Genomic DNA, 14,028 nt, shown 5'->3' with positions numbered 1-14,028 from the left:
ACCCTTCTGCATACAGCGCAGTGTTCCCCATCTTCCTCAATGGGAGGTGGTGTTTGTTTTTTCTGCCTTTTGGCCTCCTGCGCTTTGGCCTTTTCCTCCCTCTTCTTTGCCATATCTTCTTTGCGCTTTCTCTTCTTTTCTTCCTTCTCTTTCTCCTCAGCTTCTTTCTGCTCCAGCAGACGAACATACTCGTCACTCGTGATGACGCGGGCTGGCAGCGGAAGGCGACGCCTCACCTTGTCCCTCCTGTCCAAGGCTGGGGTCATCAGGACATTTGCGAGACTTTCTGGAATCACCCCCGCTGCTACCAGGTAATTTTTTTCAACCCCCCTTTTGCAGGTGGGGCAAGGTGTTGGAGTGGTGGTGGGAGTGTTTGATGTATGTGTGTCAGTAGTGGGATCGTATGTGTGTGTGAGAGTGGCAGGTGTGTCTGAGGGAGTGACGGGAGCGATGGATGGAGTGACGAGAGTGATGGGTGGCGTGGCTGATGGAGTGATGGATGGCGTGGCTGAGGTAGTGACGGAAGTGCTGGATGGCCTGGCATCAACAGATGGGAGCACTCTCACCACCTAAGGCAATACAGCATATTTAATACTCATTAGCACACCACAAAAAAATGCAAGTACCTTAGAGGATAAATTATCATTGTATTAATGTTAAAATTACCTGGGTTGTGTCCACAGCCCCCCTGGACAGAGGGAAGATGCCTGCCTTCCGGAACCCAGCCTTTATGTTTAGTGCAGTGACAGCAGTGGGGTAGACTGCTTTTAGCAGGGAAGAAAACTGCTTTTTCCCCACCACCAGATCCCCTCGCACTAGACCCATCCGGGACGCCATGGTGGAAAAACCAGCCTTAAGGGGGTTAAACACCGCAATGTCTAGGGGCTGTAGAATGTGTGTGGTGTGGGCAGGGAGTAGGGTTGGGTATCGTTTGGGTTTTATCCGATTCCAGTACCTACTCGGTATTTTTTAAACGGTTCCGGTGCTTAAACGGTTCTTAAATCGGTACTTAAGAAAATGAAACCGCACACACTTTATCAAAAAATAATACCCTTTAATTTACAGGGCCAAACTGGACACAATATTAACTTAAATCTTTAAACAATATAAATACAAGTAACATATGGTAATAATAAAACCAATATAAAATAAAAATTCATATTTACATAATATCAAATGAAACAATATTGTATCAAACAATGTAATAATACTGGAGATTAATAGAGATTACTAGCAGGCAGAGCTGCCAACTCTCACGCATTGACCGTGAGACTCACGCAAATGACCCTTTTCACACAGAAAAATCGCGGACAAAGAGGACACTGACAAGACAGAGAAGGTTACTTTTGATATGGAACAAATCCACAGCTGTCAGATTCTGTCAATATTTTCACGAGATTCACACAATAAATAACGTTTTGGCTCTTTGAAATGTGACAGATCGCTGTAGCGCGTCAGTTCAAACGGCACGTGATACAGCAGCCTACTTAGCTACGCAGCGTTGAGTGAACCTATGAAAGAGAACATCTCTGGTTACTGGTCTAACATATCTCTCAATAGGGAACGAGACGCTGCCAAGCTCCTCGCGCTGCCGACCAGCTTCCTTTTTCGGCAAAGAAATCTGAGGAGCAGATGGCGCGCGCGCGCCAACATAGTATGACGACGTAAGTGCGTCGATGCGGCGCCCGCGCCATCAGCCAATGAATTGGCTTGATTCTATATGGGATTCAGACTATCTGCACACCCAGAGGGCGTTCTGACACGTAATTTTACACGTGAAATGCAGCCAAACCTTGCGAGAAAGAGCGCGCATGCGAGACAGAAGAAACTGTGCTCCAAACTGTGTAGCACACGCACGGCGGAGAGAGAGAGAGCGAGAGACCTTGTGTGTGTGCGTGTGTGCCTAATGAAGTTAGGCACCGAAATCAGGCACCGAAATTTTCGTTCTTATTCGGTCTGGTTACTACCGTTTACGTCGGCACCGGTTCCCTATTGGCACCGAGTTTCGGTACCCAACCCTAGCAGGGAGGCAGAGGATCTCAATCTTATTTTCCCTACAGTACAGTATTACGTCTCTTGACACATGCGTCTCGTGTTGATCCATAATAAGAATGATTGGCCTTTCCTCCGGAGCATACTGCACAAAATGCCTGAGCCATTTGAGAAACAGCTCAGAGTCCATGTACCCCTTTTCTTGGATGCCATAGAGAGCGTTGGGGGGCCCATCCAGCCTGTATGCGTTGCTTGGGAGGCAGCCGGGGTAGATGATGAAGGGAGGGATGCTGTCCCCGGCTGCACTCACGCAGCAGTGCACTGTGATGTGCTCCCTGGTGGTCTGCTGCTGCTGGTACACATGCTTCCTCCCAGTCTGGCACAACACCTTCTCCCTGGACCTTGGCTTGTCCCCAAAGCCAGTTTCGTCACAGTTGAAGACAAGATGGGGTTTGTCCTCTAAACTGTGGCGAACATATAAGGCCTCGTATAATTTGAAGAACCCTTCAATGGCCTCTGGAGTAGCTCCATGGACTCTTGCCCTGTCAAGGGAGTCGGCTGTGCGGGAGGTGAGTTCTGGATGGCGGGCCTCAAATCTGGACCACCAGACGTCACTTGGCCCCTTCTCCAGATTGACAGTGGTACTGTCCCCTCTGCCACTCTCTTTAATAATGCCAATAGCCAGCACTTTCACCACAGATCTTGTGACTGGGAAGCCGTGGTCTGCCATCCAGAAAATAAATGAGATGAGAGCATCTTCTTCTGCAGTTGTCAGAGCCGAATTAGGATGAGGGTTCAGACTGTATTTTTTTTTTTGTAGTCCTGCAGGGTGGTGTATGGGATGGCATACTTTTTAGAGGTCTGCCTCAAACTAGCTCCTGCTATCACTTCCTGAACTGCCTTTTCGAGCACTACTAAAGTATACTGCTTTTTTCTGCCTGACATTCTGATTTTCTTTTCTTATTTTCCTTTGAAATAAAACTGTTTGTTAAAACTGTGAATAAAAATAATTTCTAAACAATCATTTGATGTATGACATTTTATTAAATAACATTAACGTGTGAAGATCCTATCATTGTTTTAACAGTATCATAAACATTCGATTTTATGGAAAGTTGGCTATGAAATAACATCACAATCAATTCAGTTAACGTTATAGTAATACAACAGTTAACAGTAACATGTAAGTTATAACCTTATATTAAATATTGTTGATTTATTAAAGAATGACCATTTGAAATGTTAAAATATTAACGTTATATTTATATTTTAACATTTAAAATAGTCACTTTAATAAATCCACATATATCTATATATATATATATACGTATATATATATATATACGTATATATATATATATATATATATATAATTGTTGATTTATTAAAGAATGACTATTTTAAATGTTAAAATATTATAAATATAATAATAATAATTGCCCGCAGTCTGTGTTGACAGACGTGCTGCGTCTCTGCTGCCTGTCTCAGTGCGAGAGTTGCGCCAAGTGGCCATTGTCCGGAATTTACGTTTAAAAATTCCCATTTAAAAGCAGTTATTCAACCAAAGGTAACATATTTCATGATTTGTGATAGCTTAATAAACAATTCATGAGGATTATATTACTGTGAGAAACATTAATCCATTAGAAATATACATTTTTACCGCTGTAATTGTCTCCCCACCTAAAGCTAATATCTGGGCTGCAGCTTGCCTACCCTCCATTAGCAGGCGCAGTGGGCGCACCTAGCAAACTTACTGAAATCTCTCTGGAACAAACGGCGGGTGATTCTCTTTCTTGGTCAGGGATGAAAGAGGGATAAATGAGGTACACACACATATATAGTTTATTTATAACCTGGAAGTATTTATTCAGCAATCGGCGGGAAAAGGTCATCTGTACGGAACATCTTTGCTGTACGGAACATGGTTAGTCTACGTTAAGTACTGTACTGTATAAATATATATATATATATGTGTGTGTGTGTGTGTAATATATTATCAATCCGGCATTTTGATCAAAATACAGAAAAAAACAGTAATATTGTGAAATATTATTACAATTTGAAATAATGGTTTTCTATTTAAATATACTTAAAACATAATTTATTCCTGTAAACAAAGCTGAATTTTCAGCATCATTAATCCTTAATGATCCATAAAGTCTTCAGTGTCACATGATCCTTCAGAAATCATTCTTATATGATTTGATGCTCAACAAACATTTATGATTATTATCAATGTTGAAAACCTGTTGAGCTGCATAATATTTCTTATAATCTGTGATACTTTTTCAGGATTCATTGATGGATATAAAGTTGAAAAGAACAGCATTTATTCAAAATAGAAAACGTTTCTAACAATATAAATCTTTACTATCACTTTGTATCAATTTAACAGTTACACTTTTTATCAATTTAAGGATAAATTAAATTGATAAAAAGTTTTAAATTTTGTTAGAAAATATTTCTATTTTAAATAAATGCTGTTCTTTTTAACTTTGTTCTTTTTAATCAATGAATCCTGACAAAAAAAATAGATATCATTAGAAAAAGTAACATTAAAAATAGTAATGTTTCCAAATTTCTGACCAGTACACTATATATGTGTGTGTGTGTGTGTGTGTGTGTGTGTGTGTGTGTGTGTGTGTGTGTGTGTGTGTGTGTGTGTGTGTGTGTGTGCTTACTGTTTGGTCTTTCTACAGTATTTTTCAAAATATATTCACATTTAATTTTACGTTCACAGAAATCCCACCTCTCCTTCTGGCTACGAAGCACTTACTCCAAGAGGTTAGAAGAATTGTTTACATAATGTAAAGCACAGTTATGCCTTAATTTATTTTACAATGCTCCACATTTTCTTGCCTTTTAAAACTTTTTAAGACCTTTAGAGTTGCTCATTAGTAATATTTCTGCCTTCTTATTTCAGCCCATGAAATCAATTGCAGATGTCCCTGACGTAAGATTTAAATCTAATTAATTAATTTGTTTGTCATTATCATTATTGTTGTTGTTGTTTTTGGTGCAGTTTACAATAGCTTGTGGAATCTGTTGCAGATGTTCATGATGTACATTTTACACATTTTCATATCTATTAACATATGATATATATATATATTTTTTTTTAAAACATATGTACTTGTACATTGTACTCAGGGCCGTGATCACGAACGAACGGGGTGGGGGATTGAGAGGGGTGCTAATACTAACTTGCACTGCCCGACACCACCCCACCTCACGCTACGCTTGGGACGGTCCTGATTGTACTTGTACACTGAATCTGAACAAGAAACAGTCTGCTATGTAAATGTTTTTCTGATTTACAGTGTTGACTTGTTTCTAATACATGAATTTCTCTTTTACAGATTTCAAAGACTCCATCTCATGTTCCCCTCTCACATGCTCCTAAAGTAAGTATTAGCTACTTTTTATGTAATGTCTGTGCCACATGCTATTATGTCACATACTAAGCATAACTATTGAAATAATGACATTTCTAATCGATTTTTTAAACATTTATAATAAACCATGAAATTAAAATAATTATAAAGAAATTACAACAGAACAAGTTGTACTTCATACCACGGCTACATGCAAACTACTATACTGTATATTAAATCTCGGCAATTTGTGGTATAATTATCCTGCTAGAAGTGCCAGTTACATAGATCATTAGATAAACGTATATTGTAAACAATTGTCCAGTACTATTGCTAACATATCCATTTACCATATTCATTTTAGCCTGTGCAATCAAATGCAGATGTCCTTGATGTAAGTTATGCATTTTAACTATTGTTTTTATCTTATTTTTTACATTTCAAATATACTTGTCAAGTCAGGAACATTAATCATAGCATCGTTATTTGAACATGACTGTGGTAGATAAACAATAGTTCACCTAAAATTGATATATCTCATCATTTACTCACCTTTGTGTTTTCTCATGTTTGTGTGACTTATTTTCCTCAGCATAACAGCAAAATATGTTCTACATCCAATGCTTCTCTGTCTGCTAGTAAAGTAAGTACTTTGTTTTTGCCTTGCCAAAATACATGGTGCAGTTACGAGTAATTGCTTTGTTAATTCTTAATAAAGTGTGTAAAGGTTTGTAGTTAAGCACTTCCTTCTTTTCTTTATAGTTTACCAGCAACAGTCTGTCTGTAATAACATTGTTGACTTTCATTTTGGTTTTATTTCAATTTTATTTTTTTAGTGTTCCAGTGATGCTAATTATGTAAGTACTTTTTGCTGAGGATTTAGGTGTGTACATAAAGATTTGTTAAGCATTTCTGCAATGGGTGAAATGGCTGAATAAAAACTTAAAAAGAGATTTACAATGTACATTATTTTCAAATTAAATCTTTTAAAACTTGTTTATGTGATCACAACCACAGGTGGAGTTAGCACATGGCACGGGCATAACAATCCTACAGCATCGATGGACTTCTGCTCTGCAGGCCCAAACAGCCACTTCAATGGTCCGTGTTCTTTTAATGGCCGCCTTCCCACTAGAGGTTCTGATCCAGAGCAATTTGAAAGGTAGACCGTTTCAAAGGCCAAGTCAAATTCTTAGATATTAATCTGAGAAGTTTAAAAAAGGCATCTACATCTAACTTGCCCATAAAAATATCTTTCAAATTCAGCATACCTGTAGTTATTTTTCTTTACTTCCACTGTTGAGGTGAACAAAAATATTTGGAGATCTAAAACTAGTCAGAAGACAATTGTGCATGCCCTCTGTATCCTATTCAAATGTTCATGTATCATGTATTGTCTTTTGTAGGGGGAAAGAGTAAAACTGACGGTAGTACAGAGAGAAGAAGTGCCCTTGACAAGGAAACCATGGGAGCCATATTTGGTAAATCAAGACTTGCAGTGCGTCCAAAATCACATACTGTTTGAGTAGATACATTTGTATTTGAATTTACATCGCAACCATTAAAAAAGTATGTTCTATATGAATGAATTTCGGACATTACTAAATCAACCATGTTGTTGCTGTCACGTGACTTACCAGTGTAATTTACGTAGCTTCACTGCCAGTCATAAATCCCCTCCCGTAGCCTCATGGGATAGTAAAGTGTCCATCGTATGCACACTTCAGAATCTCTGCATAAGTAGTAGGTCATGAGGATACTTTTTGCCTACTATTTTAAAAATACTATGAATTCGGACATACTTCTCTGTTGGCGTATTGTTTTTCATATACTATATAGTAGAGAAGTATTTGATTTCGGACGCAGAGTTGGTGAAAGGAAAATTTACTAGAAAATGTCAGTTAAAGGGTTAGTTCGCCCAAAAATTGTAATCATTTCTGTAAGACTTTCGTTCATCTTCGAAACAGAAATTAATATCTTTTTGATATAAAATCTGAGATATTTCTGTCCCTCCTTTGACAGCTGCGCAACTACCACTATGACGCTTCAAAAAGTTCCTAAAGAAATCGTAAAACTAATCCATATGAATTGAGCGGATGTCAGTAGTTTTATTTAATGCATCTGTGTGGCAAAAAATGGAATTAAAAAAATTCAAGTGTTACATTTATACAATATAAATAAAAACCAAGAAAACAGAAAAAAAGTTTTCTGAAACAAAAATCCAAAAGTGAAGTGAGCCACTGCCTATGTTAATGACGGCCGGGTGTCCACTGGCACTGGCGCGCTTCACGCGGAGCAGAGCGAGCACTTTCAATTCATTCATATGGAAGTTGAGCTTAAGTTGAGCTTCTTTAACTTCCATATAAATGAATTGAAAGTGCTCGCTCTGCTCCGCGTGAAGCGCGCCAGTGCCAGTGGACACCCGGCCGTCATTAACATAGGCAGTGGCAAAATACGCAGCAATGGAGGGACAGAAATCTCTCAAATGTTATTAAAATATCTTCAGTTGTGTTTAGAAGATGAACGAGAGTCTCAACAGGGTTAGAAGTAATGAGTGTGAGTAGTTATTGACAGAATTTTCATTTTTGGGTGCATGAACTAAATATATATCTGTGATTTTTGTCTCTTACAGTGGCAGTCAAGAAGAGATTTCCCAATGTATCCAGAGGAGCTTTGGGTATTGCAGTGAATTCCAAGCTGGGGGAACTGAGACTGCTTGAAAAAAAAAAAAGCTAATTTATTTAGATGTGTGATATGTTCACATTTTGGACAGCAAATAAAGATTTTATTCAAATGTTACATTGTGAATGTATTTTCTTGGACTGAAATATATGCAGGGCAAAATATATGTTTTTAAAAAATACAAGGTATATTAAAAAAATGTATTTGTAGGAAATATATTTCGTCCCCTTGGAATTATAAGGTTCTATCTGACATTTTTGTCAAAATTGAGTTATTCACATATTCTTATTCTGTGACAACTTATTTACATTATGTGATGTGTTTTTTTAAATTGTGTCCATTGTGGGACTTTTTATTGAAAAAACAAAAAGGTTCTATCTACAAAATCGAACTCTAACTTGGCTCTATAAGGTTCTATCTGCGTGAGCCAATCAGCACTTCGAATGCACAGAAGAGGACCAATCAGAATCAACTTTATATGTCATGTCACAGGCTTTTTCCTTGAAGACAAAGAAACCCCATAAAGGCATAATGCTATACATTTACAGTAAATTAAATATTCACTAAATTGTGTAGTGTTATGAAGTGGCTTCAATTTGGCCATTTTCTTTATAGTGTATTGGTTATTATTATTAATTATCAATGAGGTTATTATTAATAACTATTATTATTATAGTTATTATTATCTGAATTATACAAATATGCAGTGGGTAAATTGAATATTTAAAAAAAAACATTTAACATGCAAGTGTGTGTGCGCGAGTGTGTGAAAATGTGTGTGTGTGCGCGAGTGTGTGAAAGTGTGTGTGTGACTGTGTGTGCGAGTGTGTGAAAGTGTGTGTGTGTGTGTGTGTGTGTGTGTGTGTGTGTGTGTGTGTGTGTGTGTGTGTGTGTGTGTGTGTGTGTGTGTGTGTGTGTGTGTGTGTGTGTGTGTGTGTGTGTGTGTGTGAAAGTGTGTTGGTGTGTGTGTGTGTGTGTGACTGTGTGTGTGTGAGTGAGAGAGAGTGTGTGTGTGTGTGATTAAAAAATGAGTCTGACATTTTTTGTGATCATAATAGTCAGTGAATAATTTTTCAATGATTATTAAACTTTATGAATTAATTTGCTGAAGCATGTCGATTTTCTTGTAGTTTTTAAAGTCTTGAAATGTCTTAATTTTTACAATTTTAAGCCTTAAAGGTCCAATAGTTAACAATTTCATTGATGGGGTCTTAATTACAACAATAAACGTTAGCATGTTATTTCAGCCATACTGATGTCTAGAGAGAAAGCCACTTCACCTGGCCCACTTTAGCTGGAATAAAGTCCTGCTCAGATGTATTACAGTAGCTGCTTTCTGTCTAAACAAAAGAAAGATTAAAGTAACAATTTCTGCAATAATGTGTTTAATTACCCACCAAATTGGTAACGAAAATTAAGATTCTGCACTGGACAAAATATTTAGACCTACCTTGCTTAATTTGAAATGTCCTAAATACATGGAAGTGCTAAAAAATATGAAATAAATGTCATAGAAAGGATAAAATTTTACTTTCTAACACATGTTGAGACATTGTTACAACATTAATTTTATATTTAATGTTCAAATAATGTTTTGGCAGATAGAACCTTATAATTCTAAGCGAAAAGTGTTTTTTTTAGAATTAGAAGGTTCTATCTGCGTTTGACCCATTCCAAAAAAAAACATTTACAAATTTGAGAGGATTTTGATATTGTATATTTAGAATACATTTAGGGTCCCTGTTATTTTCATGTTTGAAAGAAACTTGTTCCCCATATAAATTTTCCTATATGTAATGCAAAAACTTTGAAGCTCAATATCTCAAAACTGCTCAGAACGCAGATAGAACCTTATAATTCCAAGGGGACGATTTATGTAAATATATTCTGAAATATATTTTAGCAAATATATTTTTTGGCCATTTTTTGTATATTTTGAAATATATTTTAAAATATATTTTTTTCCCGTATGGGCTCTACAACGGTGGATGCGAGAGGTGCGCGCAGTGTTCCGTTGAAAACCACAGGCCATGAAAAGAGCCACTTAACTGTGGTGTTGGCTGCGAAAGCAGACGGGAAGGCAGGGGATGTGGACAAGGAGTACACTGCTGGAGGAAATATGGGTACCTGGGTTGCCTGGGTACTTCAAGCGTGGGAAAAGCTGGATACGGAGCGGCTGAAAAATTCCTTTAAGGTCTGCTTGCGTGTGTGTGTGTGTGTGTGTGTGTGTGTGTGTGTGTGTGTGTGTGTGAGAGAGAGAGAGAGAGAGAGAGAGAGAGAGAGAGAGAGAGAGAGAGAGAGAGAGAGAGAGAGAGAGAGAGAGAGAGAGAGAGAGAGAGAGAGAGAGAGAGAGAGAGAGAGAGAGAGAGTAGGAGGGGTTTTCTGAGATAACTCGAGCCTATAAAATACTGAGCCCATCATGGAGAAAGTCTCTTATCCGAAACTGAAGAACAGAGGACGATAGGCTATTACCTACCATGGGCACAATGACTACGCTGTATCACACGTTCCTGCTCTTTACAGGTGAGGCTGCTTACATCTCATTTAACCATTCCTTCTCACGCTGCTTTCTTCTTATATAATATACATTTAGTCATTTCGCTTTTAAAGAAGTGAGATTAGGGTGGCACTGGACACCTGTAGTGTGTGTGTTTCACACAGCGCGTAGATCCCGGGAAATTGCCAGAACACCTTCTGTGTGAACGCAAACACCACCCGGGGGTGATGCCGCTTGATGCCGGGTTGGGGACCTAGTAACATTGCCGGGATCAGTCCCGGAACGCATAATCAATGCCGTGTCGTAATGATGAAAGCAGGCTAGTGAAACGGTACGTAATGCGCTAGTTTATGATCGAATCAGAGAAAAAAAAATGCACAAGCGTGGTTTCTCGAGAGAGGAAGCGTATGGGATTAGATTTCGGTCACAATTCTGCGCGTGCAAGATCACATTTTGAGCGCGTAAAAGGGCATTTCGCACGCGCGTGAACTGGGTTTTGCAGAGAAATGTTCGTCTCGCAGATAAGAAAATATTTCGAGCGAACGAAAATCAATTTTGCATTTAAAATAAGTATTTGGATGTGCGCAGACGTTCTCTTTCGCATGTGCAAAGTTTCACTTTCTTGCTCCTCTCATACAGCCATAAGCGCTCTCGAAGCGCAGACGGCTCGCGTGCTCGGATTGGCTGGATTGAAAACCAATCACAAGACTCCCTGCATCACCGACTGTGGACGAGGAAAAATACATGGTGGAAGATGTTTATGTTTAATTTGTTTAATGGCTTGAACCAGGCACGGCGTTATGGGTGGGCCTGACGGGCCTAGGCCCACCCACTTTTCAACAGGCCCACCCAAAACTTTTCTTCAATTTTTTTTGTCAAGAATTATAAAAAATCGCCAATTAAGCTCATAATTTGTGCTAAAATAGTCTAAATGTTTAGTTTAACAAAACAATTTTAAGCTGGTTATTTCTTGATGTTTCTTCGCAAGTTCAGCAGACGGTGTTCGGGGTTTCTTCCGATCAGAGGATGTGAGCGGAGAGCGCATTTCTGAATATTCCGCTCTGTTCGCTCATTCTGCAGGCTCGCGCGCTCAACCCAGAATGGCCTGCTGGTTCGAACTTCGAAGATATGTAGAATAAGGCCTACTTAAATAGGGCAGGCTATAGCCTAGTATGGAAGCTTGTTTCCGCCATAGAATAAAACATTTTAAAAGATAGGCTAATTGCGACTTTATTTCACACAATGTGCACACTATCCATCCTAAAATAATATATAAGAAAATACAGTATATTTTTTTAGTAAGATAGTTCTTTTTCCAGAACATCTATGCTGTTATTGTTTTTGTTTACTTGAACTTTGAAGTGTTCAAGCCAGGCACGGCGCCAGGATTTCAGGTTTGGATGGGCCAGACCAATTGTGGGTGGGCCTTAAATTAAAAACGTTAAAACGTTATCCAATCACTGTTTAACCTAATAAAAGTTACTGACTAATATACTGCTATATTATCTGTACGCAGGGCCGGCTATACATAATATAGATTTTAATAGCTTGATGCTCTTTAAATATTTTGTTGCATTGTTAAAAAGTTTCGGTGCATATGGACGGAACTATCCGCGATCGCTCTCCTTGGTTCTGACCAAAGAAGAGCGCTTTGGAATCTCCATTACGCATTTACCTGGGCTGCGTTTCCCGATAAAAGAAAAAACGATGCTCTTTATAAAATAAGCACTTCAGAAATAGTTGAAATTGCATTTATTAGGACTCATGGGATATTATAAAAAATAATCTAAACTATAATAGCCTATATTTAGACTGTAAAAGAGGTCAGGAATGTAATATTTCCCCAAAACATAGTTTAGTTCTGCTCCTATAACATGAGGCCGAATATTTCACAATTCTTAATTGTTTTAAGTTTTCAACATGCTACATTACAGATCAACAACACTGTCCGACAGTTTCAATCAATAGCCTATACTCGGGAACAGAACTTGTTCATTAACAACGTCATCTGTCCATTTATTTATTTTCGATTTCATTAACAACAGACTTACTTATTATACAGAGAAGATGTATTAAAATGTAACCTATACCACAATATCAACAAAGTGATCTGCATTGCAGAAAAACAACAACAGCAAAAAACATTTCAGAAGCCAAAAAATAATCAGGCTAAAAAATAACAACTGAGTAACAACTAAGTAAAAGACACTCATATTTATGCGCGTCTGTTAGCGCATAAATATAAGTGTCTTTTACTTAGTTGTTAGGCTACTCAGTTGTTATTTTTTAGCCTGATTATTTTTTGGCTTCTGAAATGTTTTTTGCAGGTTAGCTATAAAGTCAGAATTGCGTGATATAAAGTCGCAATTGTAGCCTATGTTATTAAGTCAAAATTGCGTGATATAGGCTAAAAGTGCGAGAAATATAGCTTGAAATTCTGGCTTTTTCACATAATTGCATGTTTATCTCGCAATTCTGACTTTATAATAGGCCTACGTAATTGGGAGATATAAAGGCAGAATTGCAAGATATAAAGTGCGTGTTACAAAGTCAGAATTGTGAGATATAAAGTAAACTATGGGTAAAAAAGAGAAGCAATTGCGACTTTATTTCACGCAATTCTGACTTTATTTCACGCAATTCTGACTTTATAACATGCAATTGCGGCTTTATTTCACGCAATTGCGACTTTAGTTCACGAAATTCTGATTTTATATCTCGCAATTCTGACTTTTTTCTCTCAGAATTGCGAGATATAAAATCAGAATTTCGTGAACTAAAGTCGCAATTGTGTGAAATAAAGTCGCAATTAGCCAATCTTTTAAAATGTTTTATTCTATGGCGGAAACAAGCTTCCATACTAGGCTATAGCCTGCCCTATTTAAGTAGGCCTTATTCCACATATCTTCGAAGTTCGAACCAGCAGGCCATTCTGGGTTGAGCGCGCGAGCCTGCAGAATGAGCGAACAGAGCGGAATATTCAGAAATGCGCTCTCCGCTCACATCCTCTGATCGGAAGAAAACCCGAACACCGTCTGCTGAACTTGCGAAGAAACATCAAGAAATAACCAGCTTAAAATTGTTTTGTTAAACTAGACTATTTTAGCACAAATTATGAGCTTAATTGGCGATTTTTTATAATTCTTGACAAAAAAAATTGAAGAAAAGTTTTGGGTGGGCCTGTTGAAAAGTGGGTGGGCCTAGGCCCGTCAGGCCCACCCATAACGCCGTGCCTGGTTCAAGCCATTAAACAAATTAAACATAAACATCTTCCACCATGTATTTTTCCTCGTCCACAGTCGGTGATGCAGGGAGTCTTGTGATTGGTTTTCAATCCAGCCAATCCGAATTTAGCAGCCTCATCTCTGATTGGCTGGAATTATGGCATATTGTAACGCTGGGTTGTGTTGAGCACGCGAGCCGTCTGCGCTTCGAGAGCGCTTATGGCTGGTATGAGAGGAGCAAGAAAGTGAAACTTTG

At 38.2% G+C, this 14,028-nt stretch overlaps 1 long non-coding RNA gene across 1 annotated transcript; it reads left to right on the top strand.

Moving 5' to 3' along the window:
* The first annotated feature begins 6,431 nt into the window (after positions 1–6,431).
* Positions 6,432–8,088, top strand: LOC130069923 (uncharacterized). Its single transcript, XR_008803816.1, has 3 exons — positions 6,432–6,531; positions 6,776–6,850; positions 8,002–8,088. It is a non-coding gene; the product is annotated as an uncharacterized LOC130069923 (long non-coding RNA).
* Positions 8,089–14,028: the final 5,940 nt, after the last annotated feature.

The sequence above is a fragment of the Rhinichthys klamathensis genome, unplaced genomic scaffold, assembly GCF_029890125.1.
Source record: "Rhinichthys klamathensis goyatoka isolate OS25496 unplaced genomic scaffold, OSU_Roscu_1.1 h1tg000018l_1, whole genome shotgun sequence".
In the NCBI taxonomy this organism is placed as follows: Eukaryota; Metazoa; Chordata; class Actinopteri; order Cypriniformes; family Leuciscidae; genus Rhinichthys; species Rhinichthys klamathensis.
This window is presented reverse-complemented; position numbering and strand designations above follow the sequence as displayed.